Raw genomic sequence first — 24,644 nt, forward strand, 5'->3', positions numbered from 1 at the left:
GGGGGACAAAATGAGGAAAAACCTGTTCGTCACTGGTGTTCGGGAGAGAACGTTCATTGAAGAATTGCTTGATGTATGTTCACGTACTTTTCATACGATACGGCTCGCAAGCAGGCAACAAAATGTTATGTACCCTAGCAATCGCAAGCACATACGGTTGTACGTAAAAATGGCGGCGTCACGTCGAATCATGCCCTAAAGCTTCGATATTGGTTTGTGCATGAGAATAAATGTTAACAACGGCGCGCAAGTATGTTGACAACGGCAAGCACTGGAGGCGATGCGCCGGTTACAATACAAAATCCAACTGGTCTCCATCAAGTTGCGCTGCCGGAGAGTTGTTGATATGTCACACTGCACGGAAGATATCCCCCCAAAAAAATTTGCCAGATCATTTTGGCGTCGTAGGGCCAAATAATTTGTCGTGGATTATATCACACAACAAGAAGTTTTGTTGTTCCCGACATATGTCGGTACCCGATCTGGAAAATTGGCTGCGATAGCTCATCGGGCCAATATTGGACGTAAAATCATTTTGTTTGATCTAGGCATAAGAAGAATATTATCTCAGCCAATGAATTGCAGTTGTAGTCTTAAGTGATTTAGGAGCTCTGTTTTCCACATATTTCATGTCAATGTTGGCTATGATAGGGAAGTCCGGGGATCCCATCATTTTACTTACTTGGTCGGGCTTACATTTACCAATAAAATTCCCCTTACAAAGATGGGGTTTTCAGGTAGTGTGGCCGAGCGGTCCAAGGCGCTGGATTAAGGCTCCAGTCTCTCAGGAGGCGTGGGTTCAAATCCCACCACTGCCAGTTCCTTGTCAATATAGTTGATATCTTAATATTTTGTCATTGGCTCCGACAAGGCGCTTGGGACAATAGATATTTTTGGCCACAAAAAAGTAGTGCTCTTTGCCGTTCTGTTTGGATTATTTGCTTGTCGCCGTAAAATATTAGCTCCCCTGAAAGTGTTTGCCTTAAAGTCATTACCTTTGTCTTTCACGCTGAACTGTCGTGCCACCGATATGGGTACTGACAGAGTGATTTTAAATTCACAGAACAGTGAAAAAAATGACGATTTATTTTTTTTTTTCAGTAAGAAGTGAATTAGGAAAGGTTCACGACCCGTGGGCCTCAGCCAATGAGTTGACAAGTCTTAATTGCACAATATTTCTCACGAAGAGGAAGACGTAAAATGGTAGCAGTTCCACAGCATCCTATGAGCAGACACAAGATAACAGAGCGCAAGCTCCAGATAGCAGAGGATATCAGCCGCCAGCAACGGGGATGTTCGGGTTGTGTCTTGGCTGGATCAGGAGACAAGACACATTTGGTCTTTCCCGATGACACTATGTCAGACTACTGCCACCAAATCTTGCCGTTTCTCGGGCAGGCACTACTCGACATTTTTTCCGATAGCACCCTATCCCGTCTTTTACCATCACTGGGCTTTTTCTTGTCAAATCAAACACTGTCCGAGAGGTGGAAGTAGAAAACGTGTCACCGGTCAACGCGACGCGACACACTCGTTACGATGGTGACGACAACAACAATGCGCCGCGCCAATGTCTTGTTTCTGTGTGTGCGTGTGCATGTGAGTGACTGGGGGGACAAAATGAGGAAAAACCTGTTCGTCACTGGTGCTCGGGAGAGAACGTTCATTGAAGAATTGCTTGATGTATGTTCACGTACTTTTCATACGATACGGCTAGCAAGCAGGCAACAAAATGTTATGTTCCCTAGCAAGCGCAAGCACATACGGTTGTACGTAAAAATGGAAAATTGGCTGCGATAGCTAATCGGGCCAATATTGGACAAAAAAGTTGAGCTCTTTGCCGTTCTGTTTGGATTATTTGCTTGTCGCCGTAAAATATTAGCTCCCCTGAAAGTGTTTGCCTTAAAGTCATTACCTTTGTCTTTCACGCTGAACTGTTGTGCCACCTCTATGGATACTGACAGAGTGATTTTAAATTGACAGAACAGTGAATAAATGATTTTTTTTTTTCAGTAAGAAGTGAATTGAGGAAAGGTTCACGATGATAGCAGTTCCACAGCATCCTATGGGCAGACAAAAGATAACAGAGAGCAAGCTCCAGATAGCAGAGGATCGTTTCTATCAATCGACCTCTGGGTTATGGGCCCAGCACGCTTCCGCTGTACCACTCTGCTCTCTGGTCATTGCAGTTTGTATGTACTCTTTTACCGTCTGACAAATATTAGCCGCCAGCAACGGGGATGCTCGGGTTGTCTCATGGCTGGATCAGGCGACAAGACACATTTGGTCTTTCTAGATGACACTATGTCAGACTACTGCCTCCAAGTCTTGCCGTTTCTCGGGCAGACACGACTCGACATTTTTTCCGATAGCACCCTATCCCGTCTTTTACCATCACTGGGCTTTTTCTTGTCAAATCAAACACTGTCCGAGAGGTGGAAGCAGAAAACGTGTCACCGGTCAACGCGACGTGACACACTCGTTACGATAACAACAATGCGCCGCGCCAATGTCTTGTTTCTGTGTGTGCGTGTGCATGTGAGTGACTGTGGGGGGACAAAATGAGGAAAAACCTGTTCGTCACTGGTGCTCGGGAGAGAACGTTCATTGAAGAATTGCTTGATGTATGTTCACGTACTTTTCATACGATACGGCTCGCAAGCAGGCAACAAAATGTTATGTACCCTAGCAATCGCAAGCACATACGGTTGTACGTAAAAATGGCGGCGTCACGTCGAATCATGCCCTAAAGCTTCGATATTGGTTTGTGCATGAGAATAAATGTTAACAACGGCGCGCAAGTATGTTGACAACGGCAAGCACTGGAGGCGATGCGCCGGTTACAATACAAAATCCAACTGGTCTCCATCAAGTTGCGCTGCCGGAGAGTTGTTGATATGTCACACTGCATGGAAGATATCCCCCCAAAAAAATTTGCCAGATCATTTTGGCGTCGTAGGGCCAAATAATTTGTCGTGGATTATATCACACAACAAGAAGTTTTGTTGTTCCCGACATATGTCGGTACCCAATCTGGAAAATTGGCTGCGATAGCTCATCGGGCCAATATTGGACGTAAAATCATTTTGTTTGATCTAGGCATAAGAAGAATATTCTCTCAGCCAATGAATTGCAGTTGTAGTCTTAAGTGACTTAGGAGCTCTGTTTTCCACATATTTCATGTCAATGTTGGCTATGATAGGGAAGTCCGGGGATCCCATCATTTTACTTACTTGGTCGGGCTTACATTTACCAATAAAATTCCCCTTACAAAGATGGGGTTTTCAGGTAGTGTGGCCGAGCGGTCCAAGGCGCTGGATTAAGGCTCCAGTCTCTCAGGAGGCGTGGGTTCAAATCCCACCACTGCCAGTTCCTTGTCAATATAGTTGATATCTTAATATTTTGTCATTGGCTCCGACAAGGCGCTTGGGACAATAGATATTTTTGGCCACAAAAAAGTAGAGCTCTTTGCCGTTCTGTTTGGATTATTTGCTTGTCGCCGTAAAATATTAGCTCCCCTGAAAGTGTTTGCCTTAAAGTCATTACCTTTGTCTTTCACGCTGAACTGTCGTGCCACCGATATGGGTACTGACAGAGTGATTTTAAATTCACAGAACAGTGAAAAAAATGACGATTTATTTATTTTTTTTCAGTAAGAAGTGAATTAGGAAAGGTTCACGACCCGTGGGCCTCAGCCAATGAGTTGACAAGTCTTAATTGCACAATATTTCTCACGAAGAGGAAGACGTAAAATGGTAGCAGTTCCACAGCATCCTATGAGCAGACACAAGATAACAGAGCGCAAGCTCCAGATAGCAGAGGATATCAGCCGCCAGCAACGGGGATGTTCGGGTTGTGTCTTGGCTGGATCAGGAGACAAGACACATTTGGTCTTTCCCGATGACACTATGTCAGACTACTGCCACCAAATCTTGCCGTTTCTCGGGCAGGCACTACTCGACATTTTTTCCGATAGCACCCTATCCCGTCTTTTACCATCACTGGGCTTTTTCTTGTCAAATCAAACACTGTCCGAGAGGTGGAAGTAGAAAACGTGTCACCGGTCAACGCGACGCGACACACTCGTTACGATGGTGACGACAACAACAATGCGCCGCGCCAATGTCTTGTTTCTGTGTGTGCGTGTGCATGTGAGTGACTGGGGGGACAAAATGAGGAAAAACCTGTTCGTCACTGGTGCTCGGGAGAGAACGTTCATTGAAGAATTGCTTGATGTATGTTCACGTACTTTTCATACGATACGGCTCGCAAGCAGGCAACAAAATGTTATGTTCCCTAGCAAGCGCAAGCACATACGGTTGTACGTAAAAATGGAAAATTGGCTGCGATAGCTAATCGGGCCAATATTGGACAAAAAAGTTGAGCTCTTTGCCGTTCTGTTTGGATTATTTGCTTGTCGCCGTAAAATATTAGCTCCCCTGAAAGTGTTTGCCTTAAAGTCATTACCTTTGTCTTTCACGCTGAACTGTTGTGCCACCTCTATGGATACTGACAGAGTGATTTTAAATTGACAGAACAGTGAATAAATGATTTTTTTTTTTCAGTAAGAAGTGAATTGAGGAAAGGTTCACGATGATAGCAGTTCCACAGCATCCTATGGGCAGACAAAAGATAACAGAGAGCAAGCTCCAGATAGCAGAGGATAGTTTCGAACCATCGACCTCTGGGTTATGGGCCCAGCACGCTTCCGCTGCGCCACTCTGCTCTCTGGGCATTGTAGTTTGTATGTACTCTTTTACCGTCTGACAAATAGCCGCCAGCAACGGGGATGTTCGGGTTGTCTCATGGCTGGATCAGGCGACAAGACACATTTGGTCTTTCTAGATGACACTATGTCAGACTACTGCCACCAAATCTTGCCGTTTCTCGGGCAGACACGACTCGACATTTTTTCCGATAGCACCCGATCCCGTCTTTTACCATCATTGGGCTTTTTCTTGTCAAATCAAACACTGTCCGAGAGGTGGAAGCAGAAAACGTGTCACCGGTCAATGCGACGGGACACACTCGTTACGATGGTGACGACAACAACAATGCGCCGCACCAATGTCTTGTTTCTGTGTGCGTGTGCATGTGAGTGACTGTGGGGAGACAAAATGAGGAAAAACCTGTTCGTCGCTGGTGCTCGGGAGAGAACGTTCATTGAAGGATTGCTTGAGGTATGTTCACGTACTTTTCATACAATACGGCTCGCAAGCAGGCAACAAAATGTTATGTACCCTAGCAAGCGCAAGCACATACGGTTGTACATAAAAATGGCGGCGTCACGTCGAATCATGCCCTAAAGCGACGGTAAACATTGGTTTGTGCATGAGAATAAATGTGAACAACGGCGCGGAAGTATGTTGACAATGGCAAGCACTGGAGGAGATGCGGCGGTTACAATACACAATCCTACTGGTCTCCATCAAGTTGCGCTGCCGGAGAGTTGTTGATATTTCACACTGCACGGAAGATATCCAAGGAAAACAATTTGCCAGATCATTTTGGCGTCGTAGGGCCAAATCGTTTGTCGTGGATTATATCACACAACAAGAAGTTTTGTCGTTCCTGACATATGTCGGGACCCGATCTGGAAAATTGGCTGCGATAGCTAATCGGGCCAATATTGGATTTAAAATCATTTTGTTTGATCTAGGCATAAGAAGAATATTCTCTCAGCCAATGAATTGCAGTTGTAGTCTTAAGAGATTTAGGAGCTCTGCTTTCCACATATTTCATGTCAAGGTTGGCTGTGATTGGGAAGTCCGTTGATCCCATTATTTTACCTTGGTCTGGCTTACATTTACCAATAAAATTCCCCTTACAAAGATGAGGTTTTCAGGTAGTGTGGCTGAGCGGTCCAAGGCGCTGGGTTAAGGCTCCAGTCTCTCAGGAGGCGTGGGTTAAAATCACACCACTGCCAGTTCCTTGTCAATATAGTTGATGTCTTACTATTTTGTCATTGGCTCCGACAAGGGGCTTGGAACAATAGATATTTTTGGCCACAAAAAAGTCGACCTCTTTGCTGTTTTGTTTGGATTGTTTGCTTGTCGCCGTAAAATATTAGCTCCCCTGAAAGTGTTTGCCTTAAAGTCAATACCTTTGTCTTTCATGCTGAACTGTCGTGCCACCGATATGGGTACTGACAGAGTGATTTTAAATTGACAGAACAGTGAAAAAAATGACGATTTTATTTTATTCAGCAAGAAGTGAATTGAGGAAAGGTTCACGACCCGTGGGCCTCAGCCAATGAGTTGACAAGTCTTAATTGCACAATATTTTTAACTAAGAGTAAGACGTAAAATGATAGCAGTTCCACAGAATCCTATGAGCAGACACGAGATAACAGAGAGCAAGCTCCAGATAGCAGAGGATCGTTTCTATCAATCGACCTCTGGGTTATGGGCCCAGCACACTTCCGCTGTACCACTCTGCTCTCTGGTCATTGCAGTTTGTATGTACTCTTTTACCGTCTGACAAATATTAGCCGCCAGCAACGGGGATGCTCGGGTTGTCTCATGGCTGGATCAGGCGACAAGACACATTTGGTCTTTCTAGATGACACTATGTCAGACTACTGCCTCCAAGTCTTGCCGTTTCTCGGGCAGACACGACTCGACATTTTTTCCGATAGCACCCTATCCCGTCTTTTACCATCACTGGGCTTTTTCTTGTCAAATCAAACACTGTCCGAGAGGTGGAAGCAGAAAACGTGTCACCGGTCAATGCGACGGGACACACTCGTTACGATGGTGACGACAACAACAATGCGCCGCACCAATGTCTTGTTTCTGTGTGCGTGTGCATGTGAGTGACTGTGAGGAGACAAAATGAGGAAAAACCTGTTCGTCGCTGGTGCTCGGGAGAGAACGTTCATTGAAGGATTGCTTGAGGTATGTTCACGTAATTTTCATACAATACGGCTCGCAAGCAGGCAACAAAATGTTATGTACCCTAGCAAGCGCAAGCACATACGGTTGTACATAAAAATGGCGGCGTCACGTTGAATCATGCCCTAAAGCGACGGTAAACATTGGTTTGTGCATGAGAATAAATGTGAACAACGGCGCGGAAGTATGTTGACAATGGCAAGCACTGGAGGAGATGCGGCGGTTACAATACACAATCCTACTGGTCTCCATCAAGTTGCGCTGCCGGAGAGTTGTTGATATGTCACACTGCACAGAAGATATCAAAAAAAAACAATTTGCCAGATCATTTTGGCGTCGTAGGGCCAAATCGTTTGTCGTGGATTATATCACACAACAAGAAGTTTTGTCGTTCCCGACATATGTCGGGACCCGATCTGGAAAATTGGCTTCGATAGCTAATCGGGCCAATATTGGATTTAAAATCATTTTGTTTGATCTAGGCATAAGAAGAATATTCTCTCAGCCAATGAATTGCAGTTGTAGTCTTAAGAGATTTAGGAGCTCTGCTTTCCACATATTTCATGTCAAGGTTGGCTGTGATTGGGAAGTCCGTTGATCCCATTATTTTACCTTGGTCTGGCTTACATTTACCAATAAAATTCCCCTTATAAAGATGAGGTTTTCAGGTCGTGTGGCTGAGCGGTCCAAGGCGCTGGGTTAAGGCTCCAGTCTCTCAGGAGGCGTGGGTTAAAATCACACCACTGCCAGTTCCTTGTCAATATAGTTGATGTCTTACTATTTTGTCATTGGCTCCGACAAGGGGCTTGGGACAATAGATATTTTTGGCCACAAAAAAGTCGACCTCTTTGCTGTTTTGTTTGGATTGTTTGCTTGTCGCCGTAAAATATTAGCTCCCCTGAAAGTGTTTGCCTTAAAGTCAATACCTTTGTCTTTCACGCTGAACTGTCGTGCCACCGATATGGGTAATGACAGAGTGATTTTAAATTGACAGAACAGTGAAAAAAATGAAGATTTTATTTTATTCAGCAAGAAGTGAATTGAGGAAAGGTTCACGACCCGTGGGCCTCAGCCAATGAGTTGACAATTCTTAATTGCACAATATTTCTAACTAAGAGTAAGACGTAAAATGATAGCAGTTCCACAGAATCCTATGAGCAGACACGAGATAACAGAGAGCAAGCTCCAGATAGCAGAGGATCGTTTCTATCAATCGACCTCTGGGTTATGGGCCCAGCACGCTTCCGCTGTACCACTCTGCTCTCTGGTCATTGCAGTTTGTATGTACTCTTTTACCGTCTGACAAATATTAGCCGCCAGCAACGGGGATGCTCGGGTTGTCTCATGGCTGGATCAGGCGACAAGACACATTTGGTCTTTCTAGATGACACTATGTCAGACTACTGCCTCCAAGTCTTGCCGTTTCTCGGGCAGACACGACTCGACATTTTTTCCGATAGCACCCTATCCCGTCTTTTACCATCACTGGGCTTTTTCTTGTCAAATCAAACACTGTCCGAGAGGTGGAAGCAGAAAACGTGTCACCGGTCAACGCGACGTGACACACTCGTTACGATAACAACAATGCGCCGCGCCAATGTCTTGTTTCTGTGTGTGCGTGTGCATGTGAGTGACTGTGGGGGGACAAAATGAGGAAAAACCTGTTCGTCACTGGTGTTCGGGAGAGAACGTTCATTGAAGAATTGCTTGATGTATGTTCACGTACTTTTCATACGATACGGCTCGCAAGCAGGCAACAAAATGTTATGTACCCTAGCAATCGCAAGCACATACGGTTGTACGTAAAAATGGCGGCGTCACGTCGAATCATGCCCTAAAGCTTCGATATTGGTTTGTGCATGAGAATAAATGTTAACAACGGCGCGCAAGTATGTTGACAACGGCAAGCACTGGAGGCGATGCGCCGGTTACAATACAAAATCCAACTGGTCTCCATCAAGTTGCGCTGCCGGAGAGTTGTTGATATGTCACACTGCACGGAAGATATCCCCCCAAAAAAATTTGCCAGATCATTTTGGCGTCGTAGGGCCAAATCATTTGTCGTGGATTATATCACACAACAAGAAGTTTTGTTGTTCCCGACATATGTCGCTACCCGATCTGGAAAATTGGCTGCGATAGCTCATCGGGCCAATATTGGACTTAAAATCATTTTGTTTGATCAAGGCATAAGAAGAATATTCTCTCAGCCAATGAATTGCAGTTGTTGTCTTACGTGATTTAGGAGCTCTGTTTTCCACATATTTCATGTCAATGTTGGCTATGATAGGGAAGTCCGGGGATCCCATCATTTTACTTACTTGGTCGGGCTTACATTTACCAATAAAATTCCCCTTACAAAGATGGGGTTTTCAGGTTGTGTGGCCGAGCGGTCCAAGGCGCTGGATTAAGGCTCCAGTCTCTCAGGAGGTGTGGGTTCAAATCCCACCACTGTCAGTTCCTTGTCAATATAGTTGTTGTCTTACTATTTTGTCATTGGCTCCGACAAGGCGCTTGGGACAATAGATATTTTTGGCCACAAAAAAGTAGAGCTCTTTGCCGTTCTGTTTGGATTATTTGCTTGTCGCCGTAAAATATTAGCTCCCCTGAAAGTGTTTGCCTTAAAGTCATCACCTTTGTCTTTCACGCTGAACTGTCGTGCCACCGATATGGGTACTGACAGAGTGATTTTAAATTCACAGAACAGTGAAAAAAATGACGATTTTTTTTTTTTTCAGTAAGAAGTGAATTAGGAAAGGTTCTCGACCCGTGGGCCTCAGCCAATGAGTTGACAAGTCTTAATTGCACAATATTTCTCACGAAGAGGAAGACGTAAAATGGTAGCAGTTCCACAGCATCCTATGAGCAGACACAAGATAACAGAGCGCAAGCTCCAGATAGCAGAGGATATCAGCCGCCAGCAACGGGGATGTTCGGGTTGTCTCTTGGCTGGATCAGGAGACAAGACACATTTGGTCTTTCCCGATGACACTATGTCAGACTACTGCCACCAAATCTTGCCGTTTCTCGGGCAGGCACTACTCGACATTTTTTCCGATAGCACCCTATCCCGTCTTTTACCATCACTGGGCTTTTTCTTGTCAAATCAAACACTGTCCGAGAGGTGGAAGTAGAAAACGTGTCACCGGTCAACGCGACGCGACACACTCATTACGATGGTGACGACAACAACAATGCGCCGCGCCAATGTCTTGTTTCTGTGTGTGCGTGTGCATGTGAGTGACTGGGGGGACAAAATGAGGAAAAACATGTTCGTCACTGGTGCTCGGGAGAGAACGTTCATTGAAGAATTGCTTGATGTATGTTCACGTACTTTTCATACGATACGGCTCGCAAGCAGGCAACAAAATGTTATGTTCCCTAGCAAGCGCAAGCACATACGGTTGTACGTAAAAATGGAAAATTGGCTGCGATAGCTAATCGGGCCAATATTGGACAAAAAACTTGAGCTCTTTGCCGTTCTGTTTGGATTATTTGCTTGTCGCCGTAAAATATTAGCTCCCCTGAAAGTGTTTGCCTTAAAGTCATTACCTTTGTCTTTCACGCTGAACTGTTGTGTCACCTCTATGGATACTGACAGAGTGATTTTAAATTGACAGAACAGTGAATAAATGATTTTTTTTTTTCAGTAAAAAGTGAATTGAGGAAAGGTTCACGACCCGTGGGCCTCAGCCAATGAGTTGACAAGTCTTAATTGCACAAATTTTCTGATGAAGAGTAAGACGTAAAATGATAGCAGTTCCACAGAATCCTATGGGCAGACAAAAGATAACAGATAGCAAGCTCCAGATAGCAGAGGATGGTTTCGATCCATCGACCTCTGGGTTATGGCCCCAGCACGCTTCCGCTGCCCCACTCTGCTCTCTGGTCATTGTAGTTTGTATGTACTCTTTTACCGTCTGACAAATAGCCGCCAGCAACGGGGATGTTCGGGTTGTCTCATGGCTGGATCAGGCGACAAGACACATTTGGTCTTTCTAGATGACACTATGTCAGACTACTGCCACCAAATCTTGCCGTTTCTCGGGCAGACACGACTCGACATTTTTTCCGATAGCACCCTATCCCGTCTTTTACCATCACTGGGCTTTTTCTTGTCAAATCAAACACTGTCCGAGAGGTGGAAGCAGAAAACGTGTCACCGGTCAATGCGACGGGACACACTCGTTACGATGGTGAAGACAACAACAATGCGCCGCACCAATCTCTTGTTTCTGTGTGCGTGTGCATGTGAGTGACTGTGGGGAGACAAAATGAGGAAAAACCTGTTCGTCGCTGGTGCTCGGGAGAGAACGTTCATTGAAGGATTGCTTGAGGTATGTTCACGTACTTTTCATACAATACGGCTCGCAAGCAGGCAACAAAATGTTATGTACCCTAGCAAGCGCAAGCACATACGGTTGTACATAAAAATGGCGGCGTCACGTCGAATCATGCCCTAAAGCGACGGTAAACATTGGTTTGTGCATGAGAATAAATGTGAACAACGGCGCGGAAGTATGTTGACAATGGCAAGCACTGGAGGAGATGCGGCGGTTACAATACACAATCCTACTGGTCTCCATCAAGTTGCGCTGCCGGAGAGTTGATATTTCACACTGCACGGAAGATATCCAAAGAAAACAATTTGCCAGATCATTTTGCCGTCGTAGGGCCAAATCGTTTGTCGTGGATTATATCACACAACAAGAAGTTTTGTCGTTCCCGACATATGTCGGGACCCGATCTGGAAAATTGGCTGCGATAGCTAATCGGGCCAATATTGGATTTAAAATCATTTTGTTTGATCTAGGCATAAGAAGAATATTCTCTCAGCCAATGAATTGCAGTTGTAGTCTTAAGAGATTTAGGAGCTCTGCTTTCCACATATTTCATGTCAAGGTTGGCTGTGATTGGGAAGTCCTTTGATCCCATTATTTTACCTTGGTCTGGCTTACATTTACCAATAAAATTCCCCTTACAAAGATGGGGTTTTCAGGTAGTGTGGCTGAGCGGTCCAAGGTGCTGGGTTAAAGCTCCAGTCTCTCAGGAGGCGTGGGTTAAAATCCCACCACTCCCAGTTCCTTGTCAATATAGTTGATGTCTTACTATTTTGTCATTGGCTCCGACAAGGGGCTTGGGACAATAGATATTTTTGGCCACAAAAAAGTCGACCTTTTTGCTGTTCTGTTTGGATTGTTTGCTTGTCGCTGTAAAATATTAGCTCCCCTGAAAGTGTTTGCCTTAAAGTCAATACCTTTGTCTTTCACGCTGAACTGTCGTGCCACCGATATGGGTACTGACAGAGTGATTTTAAATTGACAGAACAGTGAAAAAAATGACGATTTTATTTTATTCAGCAAGAAGTGAATTGAGGAAAGGTTCACGACCCGTGGGCCTCAGCCAATGAGTTGACAAGTCTTAATTGCACAATATTTCTAACTAAGAGTAAGACGTAAAATGATAGCAGTTCCACAGAATCCTATGAGCAGACACGAGATAACAGAGAGCAAGCTCCAGATAGCAGAGGATCGTTTCTATCAATCGACCTCTGGGTTATGGGCCCAGCACGCTTCCGCTGTACCACTCTGCTCTCTGGTCATTGCAGTTTGTATGTACTCTTTTACCGTCTGACAAATATTAGCCGCCAGCAACGGGGATGCTCGGGTTGTCTCATGGCTGGATCAGGCGACAAGACACATTTGGTCTTTCTAGATGACACTATGTCAGACTACTGCCTCCAAGTCTTGCCGTTTCTCGGGCAGACACGACTCGACATTTTTTCCGATAGCACCCTATCCCGTCTTTTACCATCACTGGGCTTTTTCTTGTCAAATCAAACACTGTCCGAGAGGTGGAAGCAGAAAACGTGTCACCGGTCAACGCGACGTGACACACTCGTTACGATAACAACAATGCGCCGCGCCAATGTCTTGTTTCTGTGTGTGCGTGTGCATGTGAGTGACTGTGGGGGGACAAAATGAGGAAAAACCTGTTTGTCACTGGTGCTCGGGAGAGAACGTTCACTGAAGAATTGCTTGATGTATGTTCACGTACTTTTCATACGATACGGCTCGCAAGCAGGCAACAAAATGTTATGTACCCTAGCAATCGCAGGCACATACGGTTGTACGTAAAAATGGCGGTGTCACGTCGAATCATGCCCTAAAGCTTCGATATTGGTTTGTGCATGAGAATAAATGTTAACAACGGCGCGCAAGTATGTTGACAACGGCAAGCACTGGAGGCGATGCGCCGGTTACAATACAAAATCCAACTGGTCTCCATCAAGTTGCGCTGCCGGAGAGTTGTTGATATGTCACACTGCACGGAAGATATCCAAAGAAAACAATTTGCCAGATCTTTTGGCGTCGTAGGGCCAAATCGTTTGTCGTGGATTATATCACACAACAAGAAGTTTTGTCGTTCCCGACATATGTCGGGACCCGATCTGGAAAATTGGCTGCGATAGCTAATCGGGCCAATATTGGATTTAAAATCATTTTGTTTGATCTAGGCATAAGAAGAATATTCTCTCAGCCAATGAATTGCAGTTGTAGTCTTAAGAGATTTAGGAGCTCTGCTTTCCACATATTTCATGTTAAGGTTGGCTGTGATTGGGAAGTCCGTTGATCCCATTATTTTACCTTGGTCTGGCTTACATTTACCAATAAAATTCCCCTTACAAAGATGGGGCTTTCAGGTAGTGTGGCTGAGCGGTCCAAGGCGCTGGGTTAAGGCTCCAGTCTCTCAGGAGGCGTGGGTTAAAATCACACCACTGCCAGTTCCTTGTCAATATAGTTGATGTCTTACTATTTTGTCATTGGCTCCGACAAGGGGCTTGGGACAATAGATATTTTTGGCCACAAAAAAGTCGACCTCTGCTGTTCTGTTTGGATTGTTTGCTTGTCGCCGTAAAATATTAGCTCCCCTGAAAGTGTTTGCCTTAAAGTCAATACCTTTGTCTTTCACGCTGAACTGTCGTGCCACCGATATGGGTACTGACAGAGTGATTTTAAATTGACAGAACAGTGAAAAAAATGACGATTTTATTTATTTTATTCAGCAAGAAGTGATTTGAGGAAAGGTTCACGACCCGTGGGCCTCAGCCAATGAGTTGACAAGTCTTAATTGCACAATATTTCTAACTAAGAGTAAGACGTAAAATGATAGCAGTTCCACAGAATCCTATGAGCAGACACGAGATAACAGAGAGCAAGCTCCAGATAGCAGAGGATCGTTTCGATCAATCGACCTCTGAGTTATGGGCCCAGCACGCTTCCGCTGTACCACTCTGGTCATTGCAGTTTGTATGTACTCTTTTACCGTCTGACAAATATTAGCCGCCAGCAACGGGGATGCTCGGGTTGTCTCATGGCTGGATCAGGCGACAAGACACATTTGGTCTTTCTAGATGACACTATGTCAGACTACTGCCTCCAAGTCTTGCCGTTTCTCGGGCAGACACGACTCGACATTTTTTCCGATAGCACCCTATCCCGTCTTTTACCATCACTGGGCTTTTTCTTGTCAAATCAAACACTGTCCGAGAGGTGGAAGCAGAAAACGTGTCACCGGTCAACGCGACGTGACACACTCGTTACGATAACAACTATGCGCCGCGCCAATGTCTTGTTTCTGTGTGTGCGTGTGCATGTGAGTGACTGTGGGGGGACAAAATGAGGAAAAACCTGTTCGTCACTGGTGCTCGGGAGAGAACGTTCATTGAAGAATTGCTTGATGTATGTTCACGTACTTTTCATACGATACGGCTCGCAAGCAGGCAACAAAATGTTATGTACCCTAGCAATCGCAAGCACATACGGTTGTACGTAAAAATGGCGGCGTCACGTCGAATCATGCCCTAAAGCTTCGATATTGGTTTGTGCATGAGAATAAATGTTAACAACGGCGCGCAAGTATGTTGACAACGGCAAGCACTGGAGGCGATGCGCCGGTTACAATACAAAATCCAACTGGTCTCCATCAAGTTGCGCTGCCGGAGAGTTGTTGATATGTCACACTGCACGGAAGATATCCCCCCAAAAAAATTTGCCAGTTCATTTTGGCGTCGTAGGGCCAAAAAATTTGTCGTGGATTATATCACACAACAAGAAGTTTTGTTGTTCCCGACATATGTCGGTACCCGATCTGGAAAATTGGCTGTGATAGCTCATCGGGCCAATATTGGACGTAAAATCATTTTGTTTGATCTAGGCATAAGAAGAATATTCTCTCAGCCAATGAATTGCAGTTGTAGTCTTAAGTGATTTAGGAGCTCTGTTTTCCACATATTTCATTTCAATGTTGGCTATGATAGGGAAGTCCGGGGATCCCATCATTTTACTTACTTGGTCGGGCTTACATTTACCAATAAAATTCCCCTTACAAAGGTGGGGTTTTCAGGTAGTGTGGCCGAGCGGTCCAAGGCGCTGGATTAAGGCTCCAGTCTCTCAGGAGGCGTGGGTTCAAATCCCACCACTGCCAGTTCCTTGTCAATATAGTTGATATCTTAATATTTTGTCATTGGCTCCGTTAAGGCGCTTGGGACAATAGATATTTTTGGCCACAAAAAAGTAGAGCTCTTTGCCGTTCTGTTTGGATTATTTGCTTGTCGCCGTAAAATATTAGCTCCCCTGAAAGTGTTTGCCTTAAAGTCATTACCTTTGTCTTTCACGCTGAACTGTCGTGCCACCGATATGGGTACTGACAGAGTGATTTTAAATTCACAGAACAGTGAAAAAACTGACGATTTATTTATTTTTTTTCAGTAAGAAGTGAATTAGGAAAGGTTCACGACCCGTGGGCCTCAGCCAATGAGTTGACAAGTCTTAATTGCACAATATTTCTCACGAAGTGGAAGACGTAAAATGGTAGCAGTTCCACAGCATCCTATGAGCAGACACAAGATAACAGAGCGCAAGCTCCAGATAGCAGAGGATATCAGCCGCCAGCAACGGGGATGTTCGGGTTGTCTCTTGGCTGGATCAGGAGACAAGACACATTTGGTCTTTCCCGATGACACTATGTCAGACTACTGCCACCAAATCTTGCCGTTTCTCGGGCAGGCACTACTCGACATTTTTTCCGATAGCACCCTATCCCGTCTTTTACCATCACTGGGCTTTTTCTTGTCAAATCAAACACTGTCCGAGAGGTGGAAGTAGAAAACGTGTCACCGGTCAACGCGACGCGACACACTCGTTACGATGGTGACGACAACAACAATGCGCCGCGCCAATGTCTTGTTTCTGTGTGTGCGTGTGCATGTGAGTGACTAGGGGGACAAAATGAGGAAAAACCTGTTCGTCACTGGTGCTCGGGAGAGAACGTTCATTGAAGAATTGCTTGATGTATGTTCACGTACTTTTCATACGATACGGCTCGCAAGCAGGCAACAAAATGTTATGTTCCCTAGCAAGCACAAGCACATACGGTTGTACGTAAAAATGGAAAATTGGCTGCGATAGCTAATCGGGCCAATATTGGACAAAAAATTTGAGCTCTTTGCCGTTCTGTTTGGATTATTTGCTTGTCGCCGTAAAATATTTGCTCTTCTGAAAGTGTTTGCCTTAAAGTCATTACCTTTGTCTTTCACGCTGAACTGTTGTGCCACCTCTATGGATACTGACAGAGTGATTTTAAATTGACAGAACAGTGAATAAATGATTTTTTTTTTTTCAGTAAGAAGTGAATTGAGGAAAGGTTCACGACCCGTGGGCCTCAGCCAATGAGTTGACAAGTCTTAATTGCACAAATTTTCTGATGAAGAGTAAGACGTAAAATGATAGCAGTTCCACAGCATCCTATGGGCAGACAAAAGATAACAGAGAGCAAGCTCCAGATAGCAGAGGATGGTTTCGATCCATCGACCTCTGGGTTATGGGCCCAGCACGCTTCCGCTGCGCCACTCTGCTCTCTGGTCATTGTAGTTTGTATGTACTCTTTTACCGTCTGACAAATAGCCGCCAGCAACGGGGATGTTCGGGTTGTCTCATGGCTGGATCAGGCGACAAGACACATTTGGTCTTTCTAGATGACACTATGTCAGACTACTGCCACCAAATCTTGCCGTTTCTCGGGCAGACACGACTCGACATTTTTTCCGATAGCACCCTATCCCGTCTTTTACCATCACTGGGCTTTTTCTTGTCAAATCAAACACTGTTCGAGAGGTGGAAGCAGAAAACGTGTCACCGGTCAATGCGACGGGACACACTCGTTACGATGGTGACGACAACAACAATGCGCCGCACCAATGTCTTGTTTCTGTGTGCGTGTGCATGTGAGTGACTGTGGGGAGACAAAATGAGGAAAAACCTGTTCGTCGCTGGTGCTCGGGAGAGAACGTTCATTGAAGGATTGCTTGAGGTATGTTCACGTACTTTTCATACAATACGGCTCGCAAGCAGGCAACAAAATGTTATGTACCCTAGCAAGCGCAAGCACATACGGTTGTACATAAAAATGGCGGCGTCACGTCGAATCATGCCCTAAAGCGACGGTAAACATTGGTTTGTGCATGAGAATAAATGTGAACAACGGCGCGGAAGTATGTTGACAATGGCAAGCACTGGAGGAGATGCGGCGGTTACAATACACAATCCTACTGGTCTCCATCAAGTTGCGCTGCCGGAGAGTTGTTGATATTTCACACTGCACGGAAGATATCCAAGGAAAACAATTTGCCAGATCATTTTGGCGTCGTAGGGCCAAATCGTTTGTCGTGGATTATATCACACAACAAGAAGTTTTGTCGTTCCCGACATATGTCGGGACCCGATCTGGAAAATTGGCTGCGATAGCTAATCGGGCCAATATTGGATTTAAAATCATTTTGTTTGATCTAGGCATAAGAAGAATATTCTCTCAGCCAATGAATTGCAGTTGTAGTCTTAAGAGATTTAGGAGCTCTGCTTTCCACATATTTCATGTCAAGGTTGGCTGTGATTGGGAAGTCCGTTGATCCCATTGTTTTACCTTGGTCTGGCTTACATTTACCAATAAAATTCCCCTTACAAAGATGAGGTTTTCAGGTAGTGTGGCTGAGCGGTCCAAGGCGCTGGGTTAAGGCTCCAGTCTCTCAGGAGGCGTGGGTTAAAATCACACCACTGCCAGTTCCTTGTCAATATAGTTGATGTCTTACTATTTTGTCATTGGCTCCGACAAGGGGCTTGGGACAATAGATATTTTTGGCCACAAAAAAGTCGACCTCTTTGCTGTTTTGTTTGGATTGTTTGCTTGTCGCCGTAAAATATTAGCTCCCCTGAAAGTGTTTGCCTTAAAGTCAATACCTTTGTCTTTCACGCTGAACTGTCGTGCCACCGATATGGGTACTGACAGAGTGATTTTAAATTGACAGAACAGTGAAAAAAATGACGATTTTATTTTATTCAGCAAGAAGTGAATTGAGGAAAGGTTCACGACCCGTGGGCCTCAGCCAATGAGTTGACAAGTCTTAATTGCACAATATTTCTAACTAAGAGTAAGACGTAAAATGATAGCAGTTCCACAGAATCCTATGAGCAGACACGAGATAACAGAGAGCAAGCTCCAGATAGCAGAGGATCGTTTCTATCAATCGACCTCTGGGTTATGGGCCCAGCATGCTTCCGCTGTACCACTCTGCTCTCTGGTCATTGCAGTTTGTATGTACTCTTTTACCGTCTGACAAATATTAGCCGCCAGCAACGGGGATGCTCGGGTTGTCTCATGGCTGGATCAGGCGACAAGACACATTTGGTCTTTCTAGATGACACTATGTCAGACTACTGCCTCCAAGTCTTGCCGTTTCTCGGGCAGACACGACTCGCCTTTTTTTCCGATAGCACCCTATCCCGTCTTTTACCATCACTGGGCTTTTTCTTGTCAAATCAAACACTGTCCGAGAGGTGGAAGCAGAAAACGTGTCACCGGTCAACGCGACGTGACACACTCGTTACGATAACAACAATGCGGCGCGCCAATGTCTTGTTTCTGTGTGTGCGTGTGCATGTGAGTGACTGTGGGGGGACAAAATGAGGAAAAACCTGTTCGTCACTGGTGCTCGGGAGAGAACGTTCATTGAAGAATTGCTTGATGTATGTTCACGTACTTTTCATACGATACGGCTCGCAAGCAGGCAACAAAATGTTATGTACCCTAGCAATCGCAAGCACATACGGTTGTACGTAAAAATGGCGGCGTCACGTCGAATCATGCCCTAAAGCTTCGATATTGGTTTGTGCATGAGAATAAATGTTAACAACGGCGCGCAAGTATGTTGACAACGGCAAGCACTGGAGGCGATGCGCCGGTTACAATACAAAATCCAACTGGTCTCCATCAAGTTGCGCTGCCGGAGAGTTGTTGATATGTCACACTGCACGGAAGATATCCCGCCAAAAAAATTTGCCAGATCATTTTGGCGTCGTAGTGCCAAATAATTTGTCGTGGATTATATCACACAACAAGAAGTTTTGTTGTTCCCGACATATGTCGGTACCCGATCTGGAAAATTGGCTGCGATAGCTCATCGGGCCAATATTGGACGTAAAATCATTTTGTTTGATCTAGGCATAAGAAGAATATTCTCTCAGCCAATGAATTGCAGTTGTAGTCTTAAGTGATTTAGGAGCTCTGTTTTCCACATATTTCATGTCAATGTTGGCTATGATAGGGAAGTCCAGGGATCCCATCATTTTACTAGGTCGGGCTTACATTTACCAATAAAATTCCCCTTACAAAGATGAGGTTTTCAGGTAGTGTGGCCGAGCGGTCCAAGGCGCTGGATTAAGGCTCCAGTCTCTCAGGAGGTGTGGGTTTAAATCCCACCAGTTCCTTGTCAATATAGTTGATATCTTAATATTTTTTCATTGGCTCCGACAAGGCGCTTGGGACAATAGATATTTTTGGCCACAAAAAAGTAGAGCTCTTTGCCGTTCTGTTTGGATTATTTGCTTGTCGCCGTAAAATATTAGCTCCCCTGAAAGTGTTTGCCTTAAAGTCATTACCTTTGTCTTTCACGCTGAACTGTCGTGCCACCGATATGGGTACTGACAGAGTGATTTTAAATTCACAGAACAGTGAAAAAAATGACGATTTTTTTTTTTTTTCAGTAAGAAGTGAATTAGGAAAGGTTCACGACCCGTGGGCCTCATCCAATGAGTTGACAAGTCTTAATTGCACAATATTTCTCACGAAGAGGAAGACGTAAAATGGTAGCAGTTCCACAGCATCCTATGAGCAGACACAAGATAACAGAGCGCAAGCTCCAGATAGCAGAGGATATCAGCCGCCAGCAACGGGGATGTTCGGGTTGTCTCTTGGCTGGATCAGGAGACAAGACACATTTGGTCTTTCCCGATGACAGTATGTCAGACTACTGCCACCAAATCTTGCCGTTTCTCGGGCAGACACTCCTCGACATTTTTTCCGATAGCACCCTATCCCATCTTTTACCATCACTGGGCTTTTTCTTGTCAAATCAAACACTGTCCGAGAGGTGGAAGCAGAAAACGTGTCACCGGTAAACGTGACGCGACACACTCGTTACGATGGTGACGACAACAACAATGCGCCGCGCCAATGTCTTGTTTCTGTGTGTGCGTGTGCATGTGAGTGACTGGGGGGACAAAATGAGGAAAAACCTGTTCGTCACTGGTGCTCGGGAGAGAACGTTCATTGAAGAATTGCTTGATGTATGTTCATGTACTTTTCATACGATACGGCTCGCAAGCAGGCAACAAAATGTTATGTTCCCTTGCAAGCGCAAGCACATACGGTTGTACGTAAAAATGGAAAATTGGCTGCGATAGCTAATCGGGCCAATATTGGACAAAAAAGTAGAGCTCTTTGCCGTTCTGTTTGGATTATTTGCTTGTCGCCGTAAAATATTAGCTCCCCTGAAAGTGTTTGCCTTAAAGTCATTACCTTTGTCTTTCACGCTGAACTGTCGTGCCACCTATATGGATACTGACAGACTGATTTTAAATTGACAGAACAGTGAAAAAAATGACGATTTTATTTTTTTTTTTCAGCAAGAAGTGAATTGAGGAAAGGTTCACGAGCCGTGGGCCTCAGCCAATGAGTTGACAAGTCTTAATTGCACAATATTTCTCACTAAGAGGAAGACGTAAAATGATAGCAGTTCCACAGCATCCTATGAGCAGACACGAGATAACAGAGAGCAAGCTCCAGATAGCAGAGGATCGTTTCGATCCATCGACCTCTGGGTTATGGGCCCAGCACGCTTCCGCTGTACCACTCTGCTCTCTGGTCATTGCAGTTCATGTACTCTTTTACCGTCTGACAAATATCAGCCGCCAGCAACGGGGATGTTCGGGTTGTCTCATGGCTGGATCAGGCGACAAGACACATTTGGTCTTTCTAGATGACACTATGTCAGACTACTGCCTCCAAATCTTGCCGTTTCTCAGGCAGACACGACTCGACATTTTTTCCGATAGCACCCTATCCCGTCTTTTACCATCACTGGGCTTTTTCTTGTCAAATCAAACACTGTCCGAGAGGTGGAAGCAGAAAACGTGTCACCGGTCAACGCGACGGGACACACTCGTTACGATAACAACAATGCGCCGCGCCAATGTCTTGTTTCTGTGTGTGCGTGTGCATGTGAGTGACTGTGGGGGGACAAAATGAGGAAAAACCTGTTCGTCACTGGTGCTCGGGAGAGAACGTTCATTTAAGAATTGCTTGATGTATGTTCACGTACTTTTCATATGATACGGCTCGCAAGCAGGCAACAAAATGTTATGTACCCTAGCAATCGCAAGCACATACGGTTGTACGTAAAAATGGCGGCGTCACGTCGAATCATGCCCTAAAGCTTCGGTAAATATTGGTTTGTGCATGAGAATAAATGTTAACAACGGCGCGCAAGTATGTTGACAACGGCAAGCACTGGAGGCGATGCGCCGGATACAATAAAAAATCCAACTGGTCTCCATCAAGTTGCGCTGCCGGAGAGTTGCTGATATGTCACACTGCACTGAAGATATCCCAAAAAAAATATTTTTATATATTCTCTCAGCCAATGAATTGCAGTTGAAGTCTTAAGTGATTTAGGAACTCTGATTTCCACATTTTTCATGTCAAGGTTGGCTATGATAGGGAAGTCCGGGGATCCCATCATTTTACTTCCTTGGACGGGCTTAGATTTACAAGTAAAATTCCCCTTACAAAGACGGGTTTTTCAGGTAGTTACACACTCGTTTCAATAACAAAAAAAATATTTGCCAGATCATTTTGGCGTCGTAGGGCCAAATCATTTGTCGTGGATTATATCACACAACAAGAAGTTTTGTTGTTCCCGACATATGTTGGGACCCGATCTGGAAAATTGGCTGCGATAGCTAATCGGGCCAATATTGGACTTAAAATCATTTTGTTTGATCTAGGCATAAGAAGAATATTCTCTCAGCCAATGAATTGCAGTTGTAGTCTTAAGTGATTTAGGAGCTCTGTTTTCCACATATTTCATTTCAATGTTGGCTATGATAGGGAAGTCCGGGGATCCCATCATTTTACTTACTTGGTCGGGCTTACATTTACCAATAAAATTCCCCTTACAAAGATGGGGTTTTCAGGTAGAGTGGCTGAGCGGTCCAAGGCGCTGGGTTAAGGCTCCAGTCTCTCAGGAGGTGTGGGTTACAATCACACCACTGCCAGTTCCTTGTCAATATAGTTGATGTCTTACTATTTTGTCATTGGCTCCGACAAGGGGCTTGGGACAATAGATATTTTTGGCCACAAAAAAGTCGACCTCTTTGCTGTTCTGTTTGGATTGTTTGCTTGTCGCCGTAAAATATTAGCTCCCCTGAAAGTGTTTGCCTTAAAGTCAATACCTTTGTCTTTCACGCTGAACTGTCGTGCCACCTATATGGATACTGACAGAGTGATTTTAAATTGACAGAACAGTGAATAAATGACGATTTTATTTTATTTTTTCAGGAAGAAGTGAATTGAGGAAAGGTTCACGACCCGTGGGCCTCAGCCAATGAGTTGACAAGTCTTAATTGCACAATATTTCTAACTCAGATAAAGACGTAAAATCGTAGCAGTGCCACAGTATCCTATGAGTAGACACAAGTTAACAGAGAACAAGCTCCAGATAGCAGACGATGGTTTCAATCCATCGACCTCTGGGTTATGGGCCCAGCACGCTTCCGCTGTACCACTCTGCTCTCTGGTCATTGCAGTTTGTATGTACTCTTTTACCGTCTGACAAATATTAGCCGCCAGCAACGGGGATGCTCGGGTTGTCTCATGGCTGGATCAGGCGACAAGACACATTTGGTCTTTCTAGATGACACTATGTCGGACTACTGCCTCCAAATCTTGCCGTTTCTCGGGCAGACACGACTCGACATTTTTTCCGATAGCACCCTATCCCGTCTTTTACCATAACTGGGCTTTTTCTTGTCAAATCAAACACTGTCCGAGAGGTGGAAGCAGAAAACGTGTCACCGGTCAACGCAACGTGACACACTCGTTACGATAACAACAATGCGCCGCGCCAATGTCTTGTTTCTGTGTGTGCGTGTGCATGTGAGTGACTGTGGGGGGACAAAATGAGGAAAAACCTGTTCGTCACTGGTGCTCGGGAGAGAACGTTCATTGAAGAATTGCTTGATGTATGTTCACGTACTTTTCATACGATACGGCTCGCAAGCAGGCAACAAAATGTTATGTACCCTAGCAATCGCAAGCACATACGGTTGTACGTAAAAATGGCGGCGTCACGTCGAATCATGCCCTAAAGCTTCGATATTGGTTTGTGCATGAGAATAAATGTTAACAACGGCGCGCAAGTATGTTGACAACGGCAAGCACTGGAGGCGATGCGCCGGTTACAATACAAAATCCAACTGGTCTCCATCAAGTTGCGCTGCCGGAGAGTTGTTGATATGTCACACTGCACGGAAGATATCCCCCCCAAAAAATTTGCCAGATCATTTTGGCGTCGTAGGGCCAAATAATTTGTCGTGGATTATATCACACAACAAGAAGTTTTGTTGTTCCCGACATATGTCGGTACCCGATCTGGAAAATTGGCTGCGATAGCTCATCGGGCCAATATTGGACGTAAAATCATTTTGTTTGATCTAGGCATAAGAAGAATATTCTCTCAGCCAATGAATTGCAGTTGTAGTCTTAAGTGATTTAGGAGCTCTGTTTTCCACATATTTCATGTCAATGTTGGCTATGATAGGGAAGTCCGGGGATCCCATCATTTTACTTGGTCGGGCTTACATTTACCAATAAAATTCCCCTTACAAAGATGGGGTTTTCAGGTAGTGTGGCCGAGCGGTCCAAGGCGCTGGATTAAGGCTCCAGTCTCTCAGGAGGCGTGGGTTCAAATCCCACCACTGCCAGTTCCTTGTCAATATAGTTGATATCTTAATATTTTGTCATTGGCTCCGACAAGGCGCTTGGGACAATAGATATTTTTGGCCACAAAAAAGTAGAGCTCTTTGCCGTTCTGTTTGGATTATTTGCTTGTCGCCGTAAAATATTAGCTCCCCTGAAAGTGTTTGCCTTAAAGTCATTACCTTTGTCTTTCACGCTGAACTGTCGTGCCACCGATATGGGTACTGACAGAGTGATTTTAAATTCACAGAACAATGAAAAAAATGACGATTTATTTTTTTTTCCCAGTAAGAAGTGAATTAGGAAAGGTTCACGACCCGTGGGCCTCAGCCAATGAGTTGACAAGTCTTAATTGCACAATATTTCTCACGAAGAGGAAGA

General features: G+C 44.8%; 8 non-coding genes across 8 annotated transcripts; 6 read left to right on the forward strand and 2 right to left on the reverse strand.

Moving 5' to 3' along the window:
• The first annotated feature begins 736 nt into the window (after window positions 1-736).
• On the forward strand, window positions 737-818 carry trnal-aag (transfer RNA leucine (anticodon AAG)). The gene has a single exon. It is a non-coding gene; the product is annotated as a tRNA-Leu (tRNA).
• Window positions 819-3,287: 2,469 nt separating this feature from the next.
• On the forward strand, window positions 3,288-3,369 carry trnal-aag (transfer RNA leucine (anticodon AAG)). The gene has a single exon. It is a non-coding gene; the product is annotated as a tRNA-Leu (tRNA).
• A 1,285-nt stretch (window positions 3,370-4,654) lies between these two features.
• On the reverse strand, window positions 4,655-4,726 carry trnam-cau (transfer RNA methionine (anticodon CAU)). Its single transcript has one exon. It is a non-coding gene; the product is annotated as a tRNA-Met (tRNA).
• Window positions 4,727-9,268: 4,542 nt separating this feature from the next.
• trnal-aag (transfer RNA leucine (anticodon AAG)) lies at window positions 9,269-9,350 on the forward strand. Its single transcript has one exon. It is a non-coding gene; the product is annotated as a tRNA-Leu (tRNA).
• A 5,948-nt stretch (window positions 9,351-15,298) lies between these two features.
• On the forward strand, window positions 15,299-15,380 carry trnal-aag (transfer RNA leucine (anticodon AAG)). Its single transcript has one exon. It is a non-coding gene; the product is annotated as a tRNA-Leu (tRNA).
• Window positions 15,381-16,738: 1,358 nt separating this feature from the next.
• On the reverse strand, window positions 16,739-16,810 carry trnam-cau (transfer RNA methionine (anticodon CAU)). The gene has a single exon. It is a non-coding gene; the product is annotated as a tRNA-Met (tRNA).
• Window positions 16,811-19,632: 2,822 nt separating this feature from the next.
• On the forward strand, window positions 19,633-19,714 carry trnal-aag (transfer RNA leucine (anticodon AAG)). The gene has a single exon. It is a non-coding gene; the product is annotated as a tRNA-Leu (tRNA).
• A 4,472-nt stretch (window positions 19,715-24,186) lies between these two features.
• On the forward strand, window positions 24,187-24,268 carry trnal-aag (transfer RNA leucine (anticodon AAG)). The gene has a single exon. It is a non-coding gene; the product is annotated as a tRNA-Leu (tRNA).
• The last annotated feature ends 376 nt before the right edge of the window (window positions 24,269-24,644 follow it).

This window comes from Phyllopteryx taeniolatus, unplaced genomic scaffold (genome assembly GCF_024500385.1).
Source record: "Phyllopteryx taeniolatus isolate TA_2022b unplaced genomic scaffold, UOR_Ptae_1.2 contig_110, whole genome shotgun sequence".
Classification (NCBI taxonomy): domain Eukaryota; kingdom Metazoa; phylum Chordata; class Actinopteri; order Syngnathiformes; family Syngnathidae; genus Phyllopteryx; species Phyllopteryx taeniolatus.